This window comes from Enhydra lutris, unplaced genomic scaffold (genome assembly GCF_002288905.1).
Source record: "Enhydra lutris kenyoni isolate GAN:26980312 unplaced genomic scaffold, ASM228890v2 scaffoldscaffold4, whole genome shotgun sequence".
Lineage (NCBI taxonomy): Eukaryota > Metazoa > Chordata > Mammalia > Carnivora > Mustelidae > Enhydra > Enhydra lutris.
Window position 1 is genome coordinate 15,609,986 of NW_019154088.1, and position 20,004 is coordinate 15,629,989.

General features: G+C 38.2%; 1 protein-coding gene across 12 annotated transcripts in view; it reads left to right on the forward strand.

Annotated features, from left to right (window-relative positions):
• Positions 1–20,004, forward strand: part of LOC111159463 (semaphorin 6D) — a 598,866-nt gene that overhangs the window by 264,243 nt on the left and 314,619 nt on the right. For 10 of the 12 annotated variants that reach the window (XM_022521974.1, XM_022522043.1, XM_022522058.1 and 7 more), the window contains one exon: positions 9,158–9,222. The exons of the other annotated variants lie outside the window; for them this stretch is intronic. The gene's annotated coding sequence lies outside the window, so the exon portion shown is untranslated. The remainder of the gene's footprint in view (positions 1–9,157; positions 9,223–20,004) is intronic. 12 annotated transcript variants of the gene reach the window in all.

The following is a 20,004-nucleotide window of genomic DNA, read 5'->3' on the forward strand; positions in this document are numbered from 1 at the left end:
TGATTGTAGCTTTTCCCCTTTGTTTTCCAAACTTTAGTGTAGAAAGTATTGTGAGAGAGGGTGGGGAACATTGAAATATATTGTTAAAATCTTATTTCTTATTTAAGCTTAAATAGGATCATAAAACTGTAAACAACAATTCTCAGTTTTACTAAATGTTATATTTCTAGTAAATGTTGCAAATAAATATCTCAAATGTTTCTTACAGTAAGTATCATAGCATAGAAGAGCAGATAGAATGACCTAGAAATTAATTCAAATAAATTTGCCTTGATCTTATGAAATCACTGTTAATATTTGCCCTAACCAAGCATATTGAGCCATTTCTGTGGTCTACAAGGCCCCACATGGTCTAACTCCTGCCTACTTCCTCTTCCTGCTTTTTTTTCGAACCAGTACCCCTCTCATTCTCCAAACCTCCTGGTCTCCACCTCCTTTAACAAGCTCATTTCTAACCCAGGATTTATACTTGCTTTTCTCTCTGGCTGGACCACTCTCCCCTTGGTCTTCACATCATTGCCTTCATTCAATTTTTGAAGTATGACCTTCTGAGAAAGGTCTTTGGTGACCACATCATCTTAAATAACTGTACTTCCACTCATGGCCACCCTTTTCAGTCACTCTCCATTTCATTACACCATCATTTTCACATAGCAGACACCTCACAATTGAAATTTTTTTTTTATTCATTTGAACTACTTGTTTATTGTCTGTCTTCCCTCAACACGCTTGTGCACACACACATACACACACATGCTTGGATGTAAATTGCATGAACACATAGACTTTGTAGCTTTCCTTTACACCATTGTATCTGCCATGTATAAAGCAGACATTCTGGAATATTAATTGGGCAAGTGGTTAGGTTGACCTGCAGAACAAGAAATATGAGGTTCATCTGTCAGGTTTGATAATCGTATGACAGTATAACTGAGGGCATGGAACCAGAGTCTTTCCGTCACTAAAATTAGTAGTAGTAATAATCATAATCACAATCATGATTCTAAGTATATTCTTATTGATAAAGTGAAGTGTACAGGATGTTAGGAAGGGCTTTTTCTTGGAAATTTAATTGCTTTCTGTCCTTGGATGAGTCACGTATGCTCTTCGGAATGGAAAATCTGGTCCTTGCATGTTAATTTAAGAAAGATGAACTAAGGTCAGTACAAACACCCTAGTCCAAAAGGGATAAAATCCTTAAGATTAGAGTTTCTACTTGCAGAACACATTTAAAATAAGAATGTATGTTTTTGTTTGCATCTTCACATTTATATAGTGCGATGGATGAAAAGGCCATAGATATTTACTGGTTCAAGTCAGTGCATATTAGATTTGGTCCTGCCACATGAACAGAACAGTCCTTGTGTGTTACTGGAGTTTATTGAATATTCATAAAGGCACCATTTGGTGATTCTAGATATTGATTTTTTTGGCTTTTTATACTCGTCCAGCGTGATTCATTTCAAATCTTGGTACTGCCATGGAGCTTTTCCAGACCACTGTAGTATGAGATGTTCTATTTCTCTGACATCCTGTAGCAATTAGTGATAATTAAATGTGTCCTGTCTTGGGCTATTTTTGCTTTCTTGAACACTTACTTTGGGTTCTTTTTGTTTTGATTGTTTGGGGCTATTATTTAAAATTTAAGACTTGTGTCTCATCTCTCCAACTAGATTTTTAAGGCAGAGATGATGCTTTAAACTTTTTTAATGCTCCATAGTTTGTGGTAATACAGACTTTGCCTAACTAGTGATTCCAGAGAGTGGGTACCACACCCAATGCCCCATCTCAGCTTCTCTGTTCTCAGGTGGGATATACATAGGTGTTTTTGCAAAAACTGAACCTCTTTCCCACAGTCTCTGTGAATATTTATCCGGGGTGATGCTGTTACTACCTGTGACATAAACATATTTCTTGTTACTCTGCCATCAGAGATTAAATCATTGGACATAATGAACTAGAGTTAAGACTACCAAGTTCTTAAGGTTCTCAGATAAAATGAAAAACACATTAGTTGTGGTGGTTTGTTGATATTGTTTCTTCCTGTTTCAGTGAACCATAGCAAATTGTGATTACTCTGTTTACAATGAATAGATAAAAGGCCTTCTCTTTTTCATTATTATGTTAGGCAAGAGTGCAGGTAATTTTATCTCTTGTAAAGATTACTTAATTCACCTTGGTGGAGAGGAAGGGATGATGTAAAACTAAAACCTGTTCTTCAAGAACCAGGTCTTTGTGGCTCTGTATGTTGCTGGGCTGGCTTGTAATTCATTAAATCCTTTAGCAAAACAGATGGCATTAAAAGAGGCACGTGGACAGAAAGAAAATTCTTGGCCACAAAGAGATGTAGCTACAAAACCAATTCAATAATGAATTTGGATGTAGGAAGGACTTTTTTTTTTTTTTTTTTTTTTTTTTTTTTTTAAGAAAAGGATCTTCGGTAAATAAATAAGAATACCACAGATTCCAGAAGGGATAATAACAGTCCTCTGTAGCAATAACAGAAACAATCAGGATCTAAATCTAATTAGTTTCTCATTTTAGTACGAGGTTTTCAATTGCAGGCTGGGTTGCACAGTGTACTCTGGATGGAGCTTGTAATTTTCCCCTTGAAATATTGCTCAAGCTGTTCTTCAGAGACTCCACAATGTTCTACCTGGTCCTTCATGATTATCCAATTATGTGCATCCTTTTCCTCATGATTCAAAGCGTTCTCCGTAAACTCTTTCCTGATTTTTGACCCTAACAAGTTTTCTTCATTCAGTTCCTGTAGCCCTTACTGCATATACTCTTCATTTAAATCTTAACATATCCAGTAGTTGTAGAGCATTTCCAAATAGAAGGTGGTGTTGACTAAAGCAGATGGTAAGTATTTTGCAAGGCCCAAGAACTGTATGGCTGCAGCATATACTGATGGGGTATGGGAGGCATCCCAGCAAGGCCCAAAGAGACAGATTTTAAAGTCAGACAAACTTAGATCTGAAACATGTTTCCTCTTTCGACTAGGTGATTGTATGACTGTATTAGTTTCCTATGGTGATGGTAACAAAATGTCGCAGAGTGGATGGCTTAAAACAGACATGCGTGCTGTCACAGTTCCAGAGGCTAGAACTGAAATCAAGGTGTTGGCAGAGCCATTCCTTGCCCCTTCTAACTTCTGATGGCTCCAGGCTTGTGGCTGCACCTCTCCAATTTTTACCTTCGTGATCGCATTGCTCCTCTTTTTCTGTGTGTCTTCTCCTCTGTGTGTGTGTGTTTCAAAACACCCTCTGCTTCTTTTTTTTAAAAAAATGTATTTATTCATCTTAGAGAGAGAGAGACAGAACATGCACTTTTGCACATGTGCAACATGGGGGAGGGGCAAAGAGGGAGAATCCCCAAGCAGACTCCTTGCCCAGTGCAGAGCTCTACCTGGGGCTTGATCCTACGACCCCTGAGGTCATGACTTGAGTTGAAACCAAGAGTCAGACACTTAACCAACTGAGCCACCAGGTGCCCCTAAACTCCCTCTATTTCTTTCTTATGAGTGTACATGTGATTCCATGTAGAGGTCATTTGGATAATCCAGGATACGCTCCTCTTCTCAAGATCCTTATGTTAATTATATATTTTGCCATATAAGGTAACACTCATAGGTTCTAGAAGTTAGGACATGCATGTATCTTTTTAGGGGCCACTACTCAACTGGCTATACAGTAACCCTAATGAGATTTCCTTTTTTTTTTGAGCTATAGTTTCTCATCAGTAAGATGAGGACAATGACCTTCCGTTATCATGGTTAAATATATTTTTGATATAAAACCATGTTTTGCAGGGTCCCATAAATGGGAAATAGCATTTCTCTGATGGACCACTCATTGCTATTGTAATAAATTCAGGCCCTGCAACACCTTGTCCCTGCGGGAGAGGTCTCATATGTGTTCATCAAGAAATGCATTCAGTTATCAGATGACATCAGCCATCCTGCCACCCCCAGCCACCACCATCACATCCTGCTTCCAGTGCCTTTGGTGATACCTATCTTCTCAACTTCATGCCAGGCCACCACTGCCCATGCCCAGTTCCATGCCCAGGGCCCTGTTTCCTGGTACCCCCGCATTTGCCAGCAATATATTCCACAGCCATGTCTACTTTTCACTCTTCTCAGATTATTATTTTGAGGAGCTGCGGGTATGCTACCATGGAGACTAGGTGCCGCCACTGTGGTGTAGCCAGGTTACTCAACTCTCAAGGTGCCAAAGTTGACTGTGTTCCTCGTAGTCTTGCATGCGCACAAACCACCCTGCACCCTTGCCCAAATGGAGCTTCCTTCTCTTTCTCTGATTTAATTTAAATACCTCTTTAATAGACAAGTACCATATATATGAGTCCATGTACAGTTAGGTCAAGACACAACTCAAGGGAGCAGTACCACGGATTGTCATACCCCATTAACAAACAACGTACTGTCATGGACTAAGCCAGTTTGTCTGAATTCTACTCTTAAGGGGTTCTTATCTCCATTGTGCAAATAGACAGATAATGTCACAAGTTTGCTGGACATGTATGAACCCAATGATGGATAGAGCTAAGACTCCGGCTAGAATACTCCATTCCTCTCTTTCTCTTACACCTTCTCTCCTTCTCATTCTTCTACCTCCACCACTCACAAACACACAAGTAAAGGCACTTTGGACAGCATCTACAATATGATAGGTGCTCAATAAATATAAGACTTTTTCTATCCTATACCCACGGTGCTTTTGCATTCATTAGTCAATAAATACATTTTTACTAGTGAATATATAAATCTCTATTCTATACAAAAAATGGAAATATCCCTCATAAAATTGCAGTCACTTAAACTGGGCCTCTGATGCCTGGGTGGCTCAGTTGGTTAAGCAACTGCCTTCAGCTCAAGTCATGATCCCAGGGTCCTGGAATTGGGTCCTGGGATCGAGTCCCACATTGGGCTCCCTGCTCAGTGGGGAGCCTGTTTCTCTTTATCCCTCTGCTGCTCTGCTGTCTCTTATTCTCTCTGTCAAATAAACAAATAAAGTCTTTAAAAAAAATGGGCCTCTGACTTCTGACTTCAATCTCTACTACTGTTAATTATCTGGTTATTAATAGTAAGCCCCAAATATAGACCTTTGTACATTCATATGTAATTATGTAATAAGTAATTGTTCACATGCCATTTAAAATTCTTACTTCCTAGACACTTGCTTTGCAACATTGCTAGTTGTGCTAAACTCTTTTACCTATAATAAGGAAAGGTCTCTAACTTTTAAGTTGTAAACCCAGGAAAGGATCTTGCTAATTCTATAATAATATTTACCTAGTGATTTTCTCCAGGGAAAAACATGTTTTGTTTTGTTTTGTTTTTTTTAAAATAACTTTCAGATGCCAAAATGTTCAGTTTGGCAACTATTCATGGAGAAAAGGTAAAGACAGTAATTTTGATCCTTATTTTATACATGAGAACCTAAAGACCTAGAAAATAGTGACTTGCTCACATCAATATAAAAGCATTATGCAGCAAAAACCTGTTGCAAAGTTGGGATCATTTCAGAAGCAGTGTGCCAAGTTTCCAAGCATTCATTGTAATTTTTGTTTCATGGACCAATAATCATCTCTTACCCCTGAAATCACTGTGGAATGACACACTCCAGGTCTAGTAAGGGCCAAGGGAATTAAAGTAATTATGATGTAAACATGTTGGTATTTATGCTAATGCTTGCTAGAAAATGCAACCTATAGTAGATGGATTGACATAAGGCCTTATACCCAGTGTGTTCTCATTAAACACGTGAAGGCTGAAAATGCAAGAAGGCTGGCAAATTTGTGGGAAAAAAACAACTTGAAAATGTTAGTTAAATGGCCGACTGAGAAGTAGAGGAAGGGATGGAAGAATAAAAAAGGCTGTTTAATTAGGGAAAAACTTGTAAGACTTGATCTAGGTATGTGGGAAATGGGAGTGAGATTGTTTCTCTACCTTCATCACATCCCTTTTACACATCTTGGCATTTTGCTTCACATTAGAACATTGTCTCTTTTCTTTCCCTGATAGGATGTTAAGAGAAAATTGATAGAATTCTTTATCATTATGGGTTTTTGTAGGACCTAATCCAAAAGCATGGGTGTCATTAGTAGATGTGTCTACTAAGGCAGCCGGCAGAAAGAAGATAGGTTTGAACTCCTTCCCCTACTTGCTATGTGATCTGGGAAAAGTTTCTTTGTTTCTATGGGCCTTAGTGTTTTTCCTCATCTCTAGTATGAGAAATAATAATATCAGCAATGTTGTTAAGGAGATTTAGATGAGATAGTTTATGTAACAGTACTTGGTGAAGCACAGGCTAGTACATATGTTATGTAAATAATGTTTTTTTTTTTTTTTTTCCTTCACTGTCCCTCACTTGCTGCATTAGACCTGTCTTCTTGTTGGAAAAAGAATATAATCAAGGCGGGGTGCCTGGGTGACTCAGTGGGTTAAAGCCTCTGCCTACGGCTCAGGTCATGATCCCAGGATCCTGGGATCAAGCCCCACATCGGGCTCTCTGCTCAGCAGGGAGCCTGCTTCCCTTCCCCTCTCTCTGTCTGCCTCTCTGCCTACTTGTGATCTCTGTCAAATAAATAAATAAAATCTTAAAAAAAAGAATATAATCAAGGAAATCAGCAACTTCAGCCTCCTTTCTAATTTAAATCATATGTGACACTATGTATATATCTACATGTACCCATATATATGTGTATGTGTATGTATATGTATGCTATTCATATCTGTGTTTCTTCATTGTTGAAAAATTGGGTACAGCTGACAGTGATTTCCATCACTGGGGCTTTCTCATGATACCAGATTTGGTTGAGAAGTAGAGACTGCATCAACCTTTGTAACTGAACAGGAAAAAAGATGTTCTGAAGACAGTGGCTTAAACCCTGAGTCCTACCTCAGCCAGGAACCAGGCAGTGAGAAGCAAGAATTATCAGATTCATGTCCTCAGTCTAAGTGAATGAATGCTGGGATCAGAGAAGGGAGATAACTCAGCAAGGCCCACATCCAGCCTAGATGATAACCTTAGAAGAGTTAACATTAGATATGAAATGAGCTGGATTATGGGGAGCAAGTCCAGAGCAAGAGGAAGGTATCAAGCTACCTCAAGACTTTCTGTAAGACCACTTACTGATCCAAACCCATAGTTTTGTATTATTTGAAGTTGATAGGCTACGCAGGTATCAAAGTAATGCCTTCTTGGTTATCGTCTATAGCAATGATACCAAAGAAAGCACAGAACCGTTACCATTATCCAGTATTCAAGGTTTGAATGGCATGGTTAAAAATTGTCCCATAGCTGGTAGACACTCAGGCCAGAGGAAGTAGTTCTGTCCCTGGGCTCTATCCATTTACCTTCACCAACACACTGGAAAGCCATTTAGGATGATTCCCAAATAAACCCCTTCTGCTACTCTGTCTGGGTTGCCTTAGAATTTTCTTTAGGATATGATAGCTTTCCTAGATTTCCCTTTCCGTCCACCCTTGCTTGAACTCTTGAGGTCTCTGGGTTCAGAAAGTTTGTCATTGCCAAATTCCTTATCACCCTAATTTGTTAGTTTAGGTAAAGAGCCCAACTTTTTTGAAATCTGTGGTGTGCCAGGTAGGAGGCAGGGGAGCTATCTGCCAGGTGGGAAATATTGTATTACTGACTTGGTTGAGAATGGTCAATGCATGGCAATGATAAAAAGTAAGTCAACTTTTTGTTGGATATATTATTGTTTTTCTAAAATTATCTACAGTAGCACACCCTCTTATTTTCTGAACCTCAAGGAGATTCCCCCCAACCTTGGAACACCATTGTCAAAACTCAAAGACTTTTGGAAATATTGCTCCAAAGCATTTTTTTTTTTTTTTTTTTTGGTGGGAGTGGTAGTAAGAAAGATATGGTCTTTATGTTTTGAATTTTTTCTGAGAATTTTAAAAAATCAAGATACTTAAGCCTGTTCAGTTATATATTTATAAGTATTTGTGGAGTCCTATTAGATCAAGGACCTGTAGTAGGTGTTAGATTTACAGTGATGGGTAAAGCCTGCTCCATGCATACGAGCAACTCAGACATCCAAACATCTTCCAGATTCTCCAGAAGCTAGTTATTTATTTATTTTTGAAAATATTTATCAAATACCTTTTATGCCATGTACTGTACCAGATATTAGAGATAGTTTGATATAGAAATACTTGACTATCATGATGTAGCTTCCAGTCTCCCATCGATACTTAACCTTTCTTATTTATATAAATAAAGTTATAGGGGCGCTCAGTTGTTAAGTGTTAAGTGTCTGCCTTCAGCTCAGGTTATGATCCCAGGTCCTGGGATCCAGCCCCGCATCGGGTCCCTGCTCAGCATGAAGCTGCTTGTTCCTCTCCTATTCCATGTGCTTCTGTTCCCTCTCTCACTGTGTCTCTCTCTGTCAAATAAATAAATAAAATCTTTTTTAAAATAAAAATAAATAAATAAATAAATAGAGTTACACAAACTTAGTCACCTACTTATTGCCTTCATGATTTTTCCTGTGTTGGTATATCAAAAGCACTATTATTTACTTCAGATTTTCCTTAAATTGACACACTCTTAAATTTAAAATCATTTTAAAAGAAAACACTTTCTCTCTAAGTAGGTAAATAGCTATTCCTATGGCTTATAATAAATATGAGCCATGAATACAATGGAAACTGGATTAATTAATTCTAACACTATCTTGTGGTCTGCCAGGACCTAGGTTAGTTTAAAAGAGTGATTAACAAAGATTATAGACACACTTTACCGAAGCTAAAACTTTTTCCTTGAACTCATCAGAAATACTGAGAAGGAAATAATGTTGTCATAAGTGCCTTGGCATTATTTCATTCCTTATCCTGGTCCTCCTAACATGGTCTTATTACCTTCAGTAACCACATAGCATAGTTTCTAAGACCCTGTATGAAACTACTGGCTTACATAGTGGCTCTGTGTGGAGAAATATATATATTTTTTGAAGTCTAGTATTGCTTAAGGAGGGATTATGAACCTAATTCCAGTTTGTTTTCTATTTCCTTAGTAATCTGTAAGCAGTGCACTTTCGCCACGTTTGTTGCCATCCTGATATCTTTTTGTTCATTTTCTTTTCTATTTACTGTTGAATGCAGAGTCCTGGATCACTTCGCCACAGATTGACAGCCTGAAATCCTAAGGAAGACCCAGGCTCCCAACAGTAAGGCATGGTCTTCTGTAATTCTGTGTCTTCCACATGGAATGATACTGTGATTTGATTAAGCTTGAATTTGGAAGGCTCATTCTTCTTAGGGAATTATGTGTCATTTTGCTGGACGTTTGCCTCATACTGGCTCTAGACACACTCAACTAAGTAGTCAGGTTCGGTTAGCGTTTCAGATTGGTGTCTTGATTTGGTATAGATCAAAATTCAAGTTTTATTATGATTTTTAAACCCTCTTTGCCAGTTTAGAAAAAACACAATAGAAGGAGAATGAAGACAAATAGTAAAAGCACTGCTTTAAGCATACCGTTTGAATAACAGTCTGGGTCAGTTTGCTGTATGCCGCATACCAAAAAGGCTTTATGGAGTTATTTCAAAATTTTAATCAATGTAAAGTTATGTTTTCAGGAACTAAATATATATACTGTAATGACCATGTCTGGCAGCCAGTTGCTAGAGCAAGGCGAGTCATATGATGTGTATAGAGCAAAATACTACTGATTTTGACCAAGTGATAGGAGAAGAAGAAAACAAGTATGAAAGAAAGTCTGTTAATTGACTGGGACATGTGACTATTTTGCCCCATGAATATTTGAGGGAACAGGGTCAGAGCGGTAAGGAGTTCTGTCCGAACAGTGACAGAGGTATGGAGTGACTGGATGAATACTATGATAATCGTGAACTTCTGCACAGACACTGTGAGACACCAGCAGGCTATCCTAGTGATTGTGTTGAAGTCATTACTGACTCTTGGTGAAATTTTAAGTCTCTTGGTTCCACAAATGTATCTCCGAGTTTCTAGTATTTTTCAGTTTGCTGCTTCTCCAGGATTCCCCTTTTCCTACATCACGTTTTCTCATTTCTCAAATCAGGTGCTGATATACTCCTTGGTAAAACTATAACTCACTCAGTAATTCCGTAGTTATTTTCAACTTATGTCTAAGCAATCTGTTGTAAAGACTGCTCTTCTGTTGGAGAGGACCTTTCACAATTTGTCTACTTTGTCTAGGAGGATCTGTACCGAGAGGTTAATTCAAAGAAAAAATGTGGCTCACCATGGGATGGCAGTAGAGAGCAGCCTGGCAGACAGAAAATTTTGACCTGATTTTTGAGCCAGATTGAGGAGTGGGCCTAATGGGAAGAGCTAGCCAACCAAAGTAAGCTGCTTTGATTGTGTCCTTTGTATTTATTATGGAAGTGTCTTTCTGGAGAAGGGACATAGCTGTTAAGAAAAGTCCCTGATAAACACATCTGAGGGTGATAAATCAGGAGAAAGGGAGATCATTCCTATAATATACTAACTTCAGTTGATCAGAGGTCTGCCTCTCTCTCTCTCTCTCACACACACATACCACCCCTGCATACTACATACACAGAAAGGGAGAGAGAGAAGGAGGAGAACGAGAGGAGAGAAGAGACATACATACTTTATCATTGGAAAGCAAGGCTAAGTGAGATCAAGGAGAAGCCAGAAGGCAGTTGTAACTGATCAAGAACCACTTGCAACAGCTAAGTTTTGAGGCCACATACCTTGGCATTGTGTCTTCCATCCTTAAAGGTGTCAAAGTACAACTAGAATAGACAGGAGGGGGGCGGTTCTAGCATGCTATGCATTTGGTATTCACTATTATGCAGAGAAATCAGGAAATGTTAATGACAGAAGGCATTTTCAAAAATCATAACCCAGGAGATGACATGTATTACCCATACTCTTTTAGTTTAACTAGAGGCAGTATTCGTATTAGAGGGTCACTTGTCCTACTTGTCCATAGCCTATCCTTTCCAAATTGGCAAGTAGAGAGGGAATTTGATATTTTCTCCCAAATGTAAAAGATATTAAAAGAGTCTGAAATGCTTTCATACTAATTTACCTTAATTAATATTTTGGTCTATGAGAAAAAATTTGGGCCACCAGGGAGTTTAGAATATCATCTCTGATTGTCTAGTAGGTTAACATGATAACCAATTATTGTGTCACAGGATCACTCAGAAATTATATCCTTAGAAGATACTGCATCAGTCAAATATCGCTGTCTTAGCTCCTATATTTTCCTCAATAGGAAGTCTGAAATAGGAGGACAAATGGTATAGTATTCTTTGTCCCAATTTTTCTTACCTTCAAGGAAAATCTTTTATGAAAACTCAATGTGTAAAACAGTTAAAGTAAACATGGAAGAGATAGTGAGGATGATAGAAGAGGCCTGTTTTCCAACTACGCTATCCCTCTTCATCCGAATTGGCCCTAGGACTGTACTGGAAGAATGTGGATGGTGGAAGAAAAGGAGCTTTGTGGCCAAAGACAAGTGGAGTCCATCTTTTATAATCTGTGTGACACTGATACTGTTACTTGATTTCTCCTCAGTTTCAGCAACCTCGTCTAAAAACTATGAATAGCATTGATATAATAAAGTTGTACAGAAGATTAAATGAGACATGTATATAAAGGACTGATAGGCGAAGACTGGATTTTAAAATTTTTGAAGCTAGAAAATATTGATTTGATTATTGGAACTGGATTCTGAAGTTTAAGTTAGAAGATCAGTTCACTTGTAAGGTTGAATTTGCTTTTGTTTCATCAAGAACTACTTGCCTGGTTGCTTATACTTATGCAGACATGGAGTAAGTAGATGCATTGTTCTGGAGGGAGAGCTTAAGAGTACATTTTCTCCTTGTGTAGGTCCTAGCCTTAGAAAGTGTAAGTAAATAAAGTTAGTACTGTTCAGTTCCCATAAGACTCATGGCAACTTTCCTAGGAAAAAGAGATTCAGACAGTGCCTTTTCTCCAGGGTCAGCCTGAGGCAAAATTAGTTTGCTAATATTGTTGGTGGCTTGGGAATATGGACAATGGTGAGAGGAGGGGACAGACATTCAGTCCTCCATGGAAAGGTATGGTGGTCTCACTTGAGCCACACGACTTTGCATTTCCTGTTCCTCACTGGCCATTTCCCCTTGGCCACTGTAGAGGCAGCTTTGGTTCCAGTCCAAACCTGGCCCTGGAGAAGATTTGGAATTTACAGAGCCCAGTGGACCCTGAATAATACCACACTGTATCAGAGATTCAGCACTACTTGAGAGAGGTCTGTTGCTGGGCCAGGGAGGTTCCTGGGCCAAGACTCACCAAGGCCAGCCTTGGAAAAGATCTAATCACAAGTCAAATCAGACAATCATGCCTGAGTCCCCTGATGCACATTAACACAGTCTGAACCAGTGACTATCTCTAGCTGCTTTCCCACCAGGTCCCCAGGAAGTCTGCATGTGAAACAGGGATCATTTGGTACCAATGTTTACACCTCTTCATAAAGTATCAACTTAAAATTTTCATGCATTAGAGAATAGGGATTAATGCTCAAAAAGAAAGCTGCTCATAAAACTAATGAAATACGACTCTGAACAGAGATTTCAGAGACACGTCTTCCATCCTGCCTGGGGTCCTTTGGAAGGAAAAGGTTTTCTCTGATTATCAGCAGACTATGGAAAACCATGACTACACTGCTAGAAACTCTCCAGTTTCTTTCTTTTTCTTTGACCCAGAAACTCTTTCTTCCTCTTGGTCCCTTAAAACCTCTATTAGTGACCATTTTGTGACAGTGGCTTTGTAATCTCCCAATTCTGGCTCTCGAGTGGGGGAAAAAAAAAAAAGGGCTTATTGGCGAGCTCACAGGGTCTGGAAAGGCCGTTCCTTTCCCAGCTGGCCAGGAGTGCCGGAAGCCTGAGAAGGCTGTCCACAGGCTGTCTGGCAAGGGTAAAGGAAGAGGGGAGGAGGAGGCTTAATTCCTAGCTGGCTGGACCTCGGAAGGTGGCCTCCTTTCCCTTTGGCTCATGAAACAGAATAGAAGGCCAAGAATCCTGGCTTAGTTCCTGTCAGCTTGTCGCCTTGTTTGTGGGCTTGTGGAGTGAACTGAGTTCCGGAAGAAGCTTGAGGGTGCCTGAGACAGGCTTACAACTGAGCCTTGAGGAAGACAGACTCTCCCTGTCGCCTGTGGGGTCAGAATCTCTTAGCCAGAAGCCTCTGTCCTTTCAGTTTAGAGGAGAAGTGGACTGAGGAGTAAATGGCCTAATTAGTTGTGGAATGTTTGCTTAATACATTAGGATCCTTTCTGTGTTCCCATGAAATTACCATAAACATAAACTACAAACACTTATTTTTAAGCATCCCAAACCTCATTGCATATATCAAAGGGTATATGACATTAACACTTAAATTTATGAATGTATTTTTTTGCAGCAAATGTTACATGACTCCAAAAATCATCTTAAAAATATTATTCTTCTTGGAGAGACTGGTATGACCTCAATGAAATGCTCATTTATGCAACATGACTCTAATAGATACAGGCTTTATTAAAACTACTCAGTATCTATCCAGCTTGCTCTATGCAAGAAGGCACTAAGTCTTAATCATTTCTTTTCCCAGTACTTAATAGAGTATTTCTTTACAACTTTGTTGAAATATAATTGATAGACAAAAATTGTACATGTTTAATATATACAATTTGATAAGTTTAAACATGTCCATACACCCATGATACCATCATCATAATCAAGGTTTAAGCATATTGTTAGGCGAACATGATAACCACTACACTACGGACACAGTTTAAGCATATTGATCATCTTCAAAAGTTTCCTTATGTCCATTCATTTTTTTGTCTTAGTTTCTGTTTTGTGGTAAGAATATTTAACATGACACCTACCCTCTTCATACATTTTTAAGTGCACAGTGTTGTATTGTTATAGGTACTATGTTGTACAGCATATCTCTTTGAACTTACTCATCTTGTACACTTGTAACTTTATACCCGCTGAACGAGTTCTTATTTCCCCCTTCCCCCATCACCTGCCATTCTATTTGCTTCTTCTGTAAGTCTGGCTATTTTAAGTACCTCATAAAAGTAAAATCATACATTATTTGTCCTGTGTGTCTGGCCAACATTACGCTAACATTAGCATAATGTCTTCCAGGTCCATCCATGTTGTTACACATGGTAGGATTTCCTTCTCTCTTAGGGCTAATACTCTATTGTATTTATATACCACATTCTCTTTATCCACCCAACCACTAATGGGCATTTAGTTTGCTTCTTTACTTTGGCTATTATAAATAATGCTGCAGTGAACATGGGAATGAAGATAACTTTCTGAGATCCTGATTTCAACGTTTTCAGGCATGTACCCAGACATGGGATTGCTGGATCATGAGGTAGATCTATTTTAAATTTCTTGAGGAACCTCCATACTGTTTTCCATAGCAGCTGAAGCATTTTACTTTCCCACTAACAGCATATAAGTGTTCAAGTTTCTCCAAAATCTTGGCAATACTTATTTTTTGTTTATTTGTTGATAGTTATTCTAATTGGTATGAGGTGATAGCTCATTGTGGTTTTGATTTGTATTTCCCTGATGATGAGTGATGTTGAGCACTTTTTCATGTGTCTGTTGGCCATTCGTATGTCTTTTTTGAAAAAATGTCTATTAAATGTTTTGCTCACTTTGTATTTGGGCGTTTTTATTTTTTCTTTTCTTTCTTCCTTCCTCCCTTCTTTTTTCTCTTTTCTTTTTCTTTTTTTTTTTTTTAAGATTTTATTTATTTGAGAGAGAGACAGTGAGAGAGAGGATGAGTGAGGAGAAGGTCAGAGAGAGAAGCAGACTCCCCGTGGAGCTGGGAGCCCGATGGGGGACTCGATTCCAGGACTCCGGGATCATGACCCGAGCCAAAGGCAGTCGTCCAACCAACTGAGCCACCCAGGCATCCCACTTTTTCTTTTTTTGATATTGAATTGTTTCTTTTGAAAATTAATCCTTTGTCAGATGTTTGACTTGCAATTATTTCTCCCATTCCAAGGTTGCCTTTCACTCTGTTGTTTCCTTTGAAGTGCAGAAGTTTTATAGTTTGATATAGTCCCACGTGTCTGTTTTTGGTTTTGTTGCTTGTGCTTTTAGTGTCATATTCAAAAACTACTTGCCAAAACCAATGTCATGAAGATTTTCTCCTGGGTTTCCCCCCCTCCCCGGGACTTTTATAGTTTCAAGTCATGCATTTAAGTCTTTAATCCCTTTGAGTTGATGTTTATGTATGCTATAAGATAGAGGTTTGATTTCATTCTTTTGTATGGATATCCAATGTTTCCAATACACCTTGTGGAAGAACCTATTCTTTCCCCATTGTGGATTCTTGGCACTTTTGTCAAAAATCAGTTGAGCATATATGTGTGGGTTTACTTGTGGATCTCTATTTTGTTCTATCAGTCTTTATGCCAGTACCAGACTGTTTTAATTACTGTAGTTCTGTAATATATTTTGAAATTAGGAACTGTGATACTTCCAGGTTTGTTCTTTTCTTCTCAAGATTACTTGGTTACTCTGAGTCTTTCATGGTTTTCTATATTAACTTTAGGATTATTTCTTCTATTTCTGTAAAAACAATGTCATTGGTCTACAACAAGAATAATATTTAATCTGTAGATTATTCCTTCAGGGAGTATGGGCATTTTAATAATATTTTAATGGAGTATTAAGGTAAAGACCACAATGCTCAGCAAATACTGCCTGTATGCCTTGGCCCCTTTGCAATTAGGCAAGGCACTGTGACCAATACTAGTCAATGAGATGTAAGTGGAAGTGATGAATTTATCACTTTTGGGCTAAGAGAGTAAAAGCCCATATGCAGTTTTTCATGATTTCGTGATATGATTCCATGGCATGATTTTATAACAATCAAGCAGGCCCAGGTTCTGGATAGCATAGCTACAGGATAATGGGAGTTTCCATCAGTTTGGATCTTTGAGTAGCTATGTGGAGCAGATCCCTGCTGACTGTGAATGAGACATAAAGTATGAGCAAGAAATAAGCTCCTGTCATATTAAGTTACTAAAATTTTGGGCTCAGTTTGTGACTTGCATAGTGGAGCTTCTCCGGACTAATATAATTGCCAAGTAGTGAGCACTTCCCTCAAGTGGCTCAGAATGATGCTGCTAAATAGCAGGGCTATGGTGGGACTTTGTCCAGCGTGGCTAGAAAAAAGAAAATCTGGGGTAAGACTTGTGTCACAAGGGAGGTAACATTGATCCTAGATCTTGGTAGAGGTGTCGGCATATTTTAGGCAAAGGAGATAGGAGGACATTATAAGCAAAGGCAAAGAGGAGGGGAAGGGTTTTCTGTATTTGATAAATTAAGCCTTCATTCATTTATTCATTTATTCTTTCATTTAGCTCTATTGTCGATACTGGTCATTAACTGATGCATAAATTTCATGGGTGACTTGGTAGGATGGACTACAAAATTATTTAGGATCAGGTTGGGAAGGGCTTTGTTTTTCTTGCTAATGTGGAGGTTTAATTTCAGGAGAATTTTAAATGACCTTAACGACTTTAAAACATAAGCTTTTATTTGATAAAAGGAAATGGACTTAATTATTATACTCATGTATGTTAGGAATCTGGGGATTTGATACACATTATTTTTAGGTTCGATTCAACACAAGTCAGTGGCGGAGCTTATAAACAACTTAGAATTATGTATTGTTTCTCCCATTTACCTGTCACGCTATCTACAACCTCTCCCATGTTCCTGTCTCAAAAAAAAAAAAAAAAAAAGGGCAAAAAAAAAGAGAAAAAAAAAAAAAAAAACTCTGAAGTTATTTTAGAAACCAACAGTGGGAATGGGAGTGGGGAAGTATGGATATAGATGATATAACACCCTCCAAGCTTACTGTTTGATTTAATTCAGTCAGTTGTTTAATTTTTTTGTCCGTGAACTCATCCCATTCACCCCAACCTAAGATAACTCCTGTTTCATCCCTTGAATTTTTTTCTAACTCACATCCTTTCACTTTCTTAGCACCCCTTTTCTTCCCTCCTTTGCGGAAAGGTCTTGGGCAGATGATATCTTTTATGTACAAATCTACCCTTCATCCAAAAATATGTTGGCATTTGAAGAAAGAAGAGACAGTAATACTTAGTAGTCATGTAAAAAGGTCATATTGTATGATTAAAGGTTTGTGATATGGGAACAATGTGGATGAATCAGAAAACTGACATTTTATAATACAGAATCAATTTTATTTTCCCTAGAATATTATTTCATTTAATCAGAATTTATTGACTAGAATTACAAACTAGATATTTCTAAAATATGAGGAAATATATTTTTACCTGGAATTAAATCTAGTATTGGGTTTTTACTACTTCAAAAAGATGAGTAATTATTATTCCACATGAACTCCATAGGAAGTGGCATGTAAATTATATTATCAGTCCTGTCCTCATAACCTGGGCAGAGTATGTGATGAGGAACACCAGAGTATTAATGATGCCACCTTCTTGGGTTTACCTGGATGGGGTAACACATTTAAATTGCCTTTCTGTAGCTTCAGAGAACCTGCGAGCTCAACCTTGGCCAGCTTTCTCAAGTGTTGTCATTAGTTTACAGCAGGGAAAGATCACGAATGACCTGGCATAACCCATTTTCACCACAAGAAAAAAATTCAAATCATAAATTCTGGTAATTAGAGATTAACATTATCATTTTATATTTGGAGAAAAGCATATTGCTATCATTACAAATAAGCTTAGTCTATTTAAGTTTTTTTTTTTAAAGAGAATTATGCAGGAAATATTAAATAGCCACAGATTTAAACATTTTCACCAATGATTTTATTGTTGTTAGTGAAGTGACACAGTCAGGGGCATCTAACTAATCATCCTCAATACATTTCATTCTCTAAGCTGCCTTGAGAAAATATTTTTCAGTTGACTTCATTGGCAAAGCTGACCAGAAGACAATATGGGATAAACTGGTTTTATAGTAGATATTGTGACATAATCTAGGAAACCATAGCAGAGAGAATATTGGCTTAGTCTCCTCATTGTTCAGCTCTTTCTATGTAAATGCCCAATCAGGTGCTCATAAAAACTGGAATTATGACCTTCATTTTCTGGGGCTTGAAGTTAGAGCAAAAGTGTTCCATCAATAAAATCTTCAATGGTTTTTCGATCCTTATAATATCACTCAGCAATTCTCTCCCTGAGTTGAGATAATAGCAGCAATTAGGCATCTTTTATTTCTCAACCCCTTTTAACTTTTGCTGTCTTATAAATGAACACACTGCATATATATGTAGCCAGTATAGAAAGGATGCTAGCCAGTGTCAGAAGCAGGGAAAAACAATTAGCCCGTTCATGAGTTATCCTCTATTCTTCACGTTAGTCCCAAAGGCTAAATGTGAATGTGCTTAGTTGCCTCACCTTCTATTTTGACCACATGTAAACGCTTTGGTGGAGTTCTACAGAGAGTAAGAAAAGTAAGATTTTGAAAATCAAACACACTTGCATAATGGTCACTAATGACATGTAATTAAAGTAATTACAGGAAGGCAAACAGACAATTAACTTGTTGGAAGTGTCAAGGAAGGGCAATAACAGAGTTTAAAGTTCTTGGCTGTCTGGTTCATCTTTAAGTCCCACAAATATCATAAAGAAAGAATGATGCTAACCAGAAAGGTCAGGCTAATATTAGACCTTTATAAAGCAACCATGGAGTCTGAAGGAGACAGCAGAAGGCCAAGGGCAAAAAGCTGGGGTAGTGGGGGGTTGAAGGAAGGGAACTAAAATCAAAACCAACCTTCAAGAATGATGGTGGCTTTATCAGAGGTCTGATGAGGACTAACTACAGTAGATGGCAAACAAAAAAGGATGAGTGTGTCTTTCCTTTCATCAGTCTGATTCGAAGTATGAATCACATTTGTCAGCTCCTATTGGCCTTGGTCTAAAAGTCATTTCTTTGTGTTTATTAATTTCATATTACCAGGTGAATTATAAGCTCTCAGAAAACAAAACTTTCATTTTAGGAATCTACCATGTGTTCTGCCATGCTCAGTACACCGAGTGTCATTGGATGAGCAGGATGGTTCTGAATTATCCATCCAGCATCCGCCTCCAACTTCATTGAGGGGCAGGCGTGATGTGCTAAGTACTGGGAACCCCATCTCAGTTATAGACATAGACCTTTTATGGAATCTATGCACAGCCACTGACACCCAAGAACTCCACTATACTAATAAATGTATATATGCCAACTAGCTTTTAAGCACCACACGTTATTCTTATCTCATCAGAACATCTCTATGAGGTTGTCTTACAAGGGGTGGAAGAAATCTAATTTTTATTATGTCTATGTAAAATAAGTTGAAGTTTTAGAGTAGTGACTTGGAAACCAACCTTTGGGATAAGTAAATTGGGATTAGCGCTCTTTTATTATTAAACAGATGTTGGCATGTATTAGGTCTAGGGGCCATTGCAGTAATAAGAAAGCAGGGTTAAGAAGAAGACCCCTGCCCCCTAGATGAAAATACACATCTAAAAACAAATGCAAGTGTTTTGCAATTCTGTGAAATTATATATTGCAACATTTAAAAAATTCCTATGTTCTCGTCATTGTTATTTCACTGCCTGTGTTCTTTGTTATTTCTCACCTAGAGGAAAGCAATGCTTTCAAAGCAGTTTCCTTAACTCGGTCTCTCCCTATCTCCAATGTGGTTGATGTACTGCTGTGTGATAGATATTTCCTATCTAATGTGGAACTCTGATCCCATTACTGTCCCATTCAAGCACCTTCAATGGCTCTCTGGATCTACATGACACAGTCCAATCATCTTATCCTGACTGTCACACAAGTACCTGCAAGCTGGGCCCAACCTGCTGTTTGTAACTGATCCCCAACTACTCTCCTTCAGATACCCTGCATTTCAGTCATAGCTCTTTTCATGTATCCTGTACATTTGCT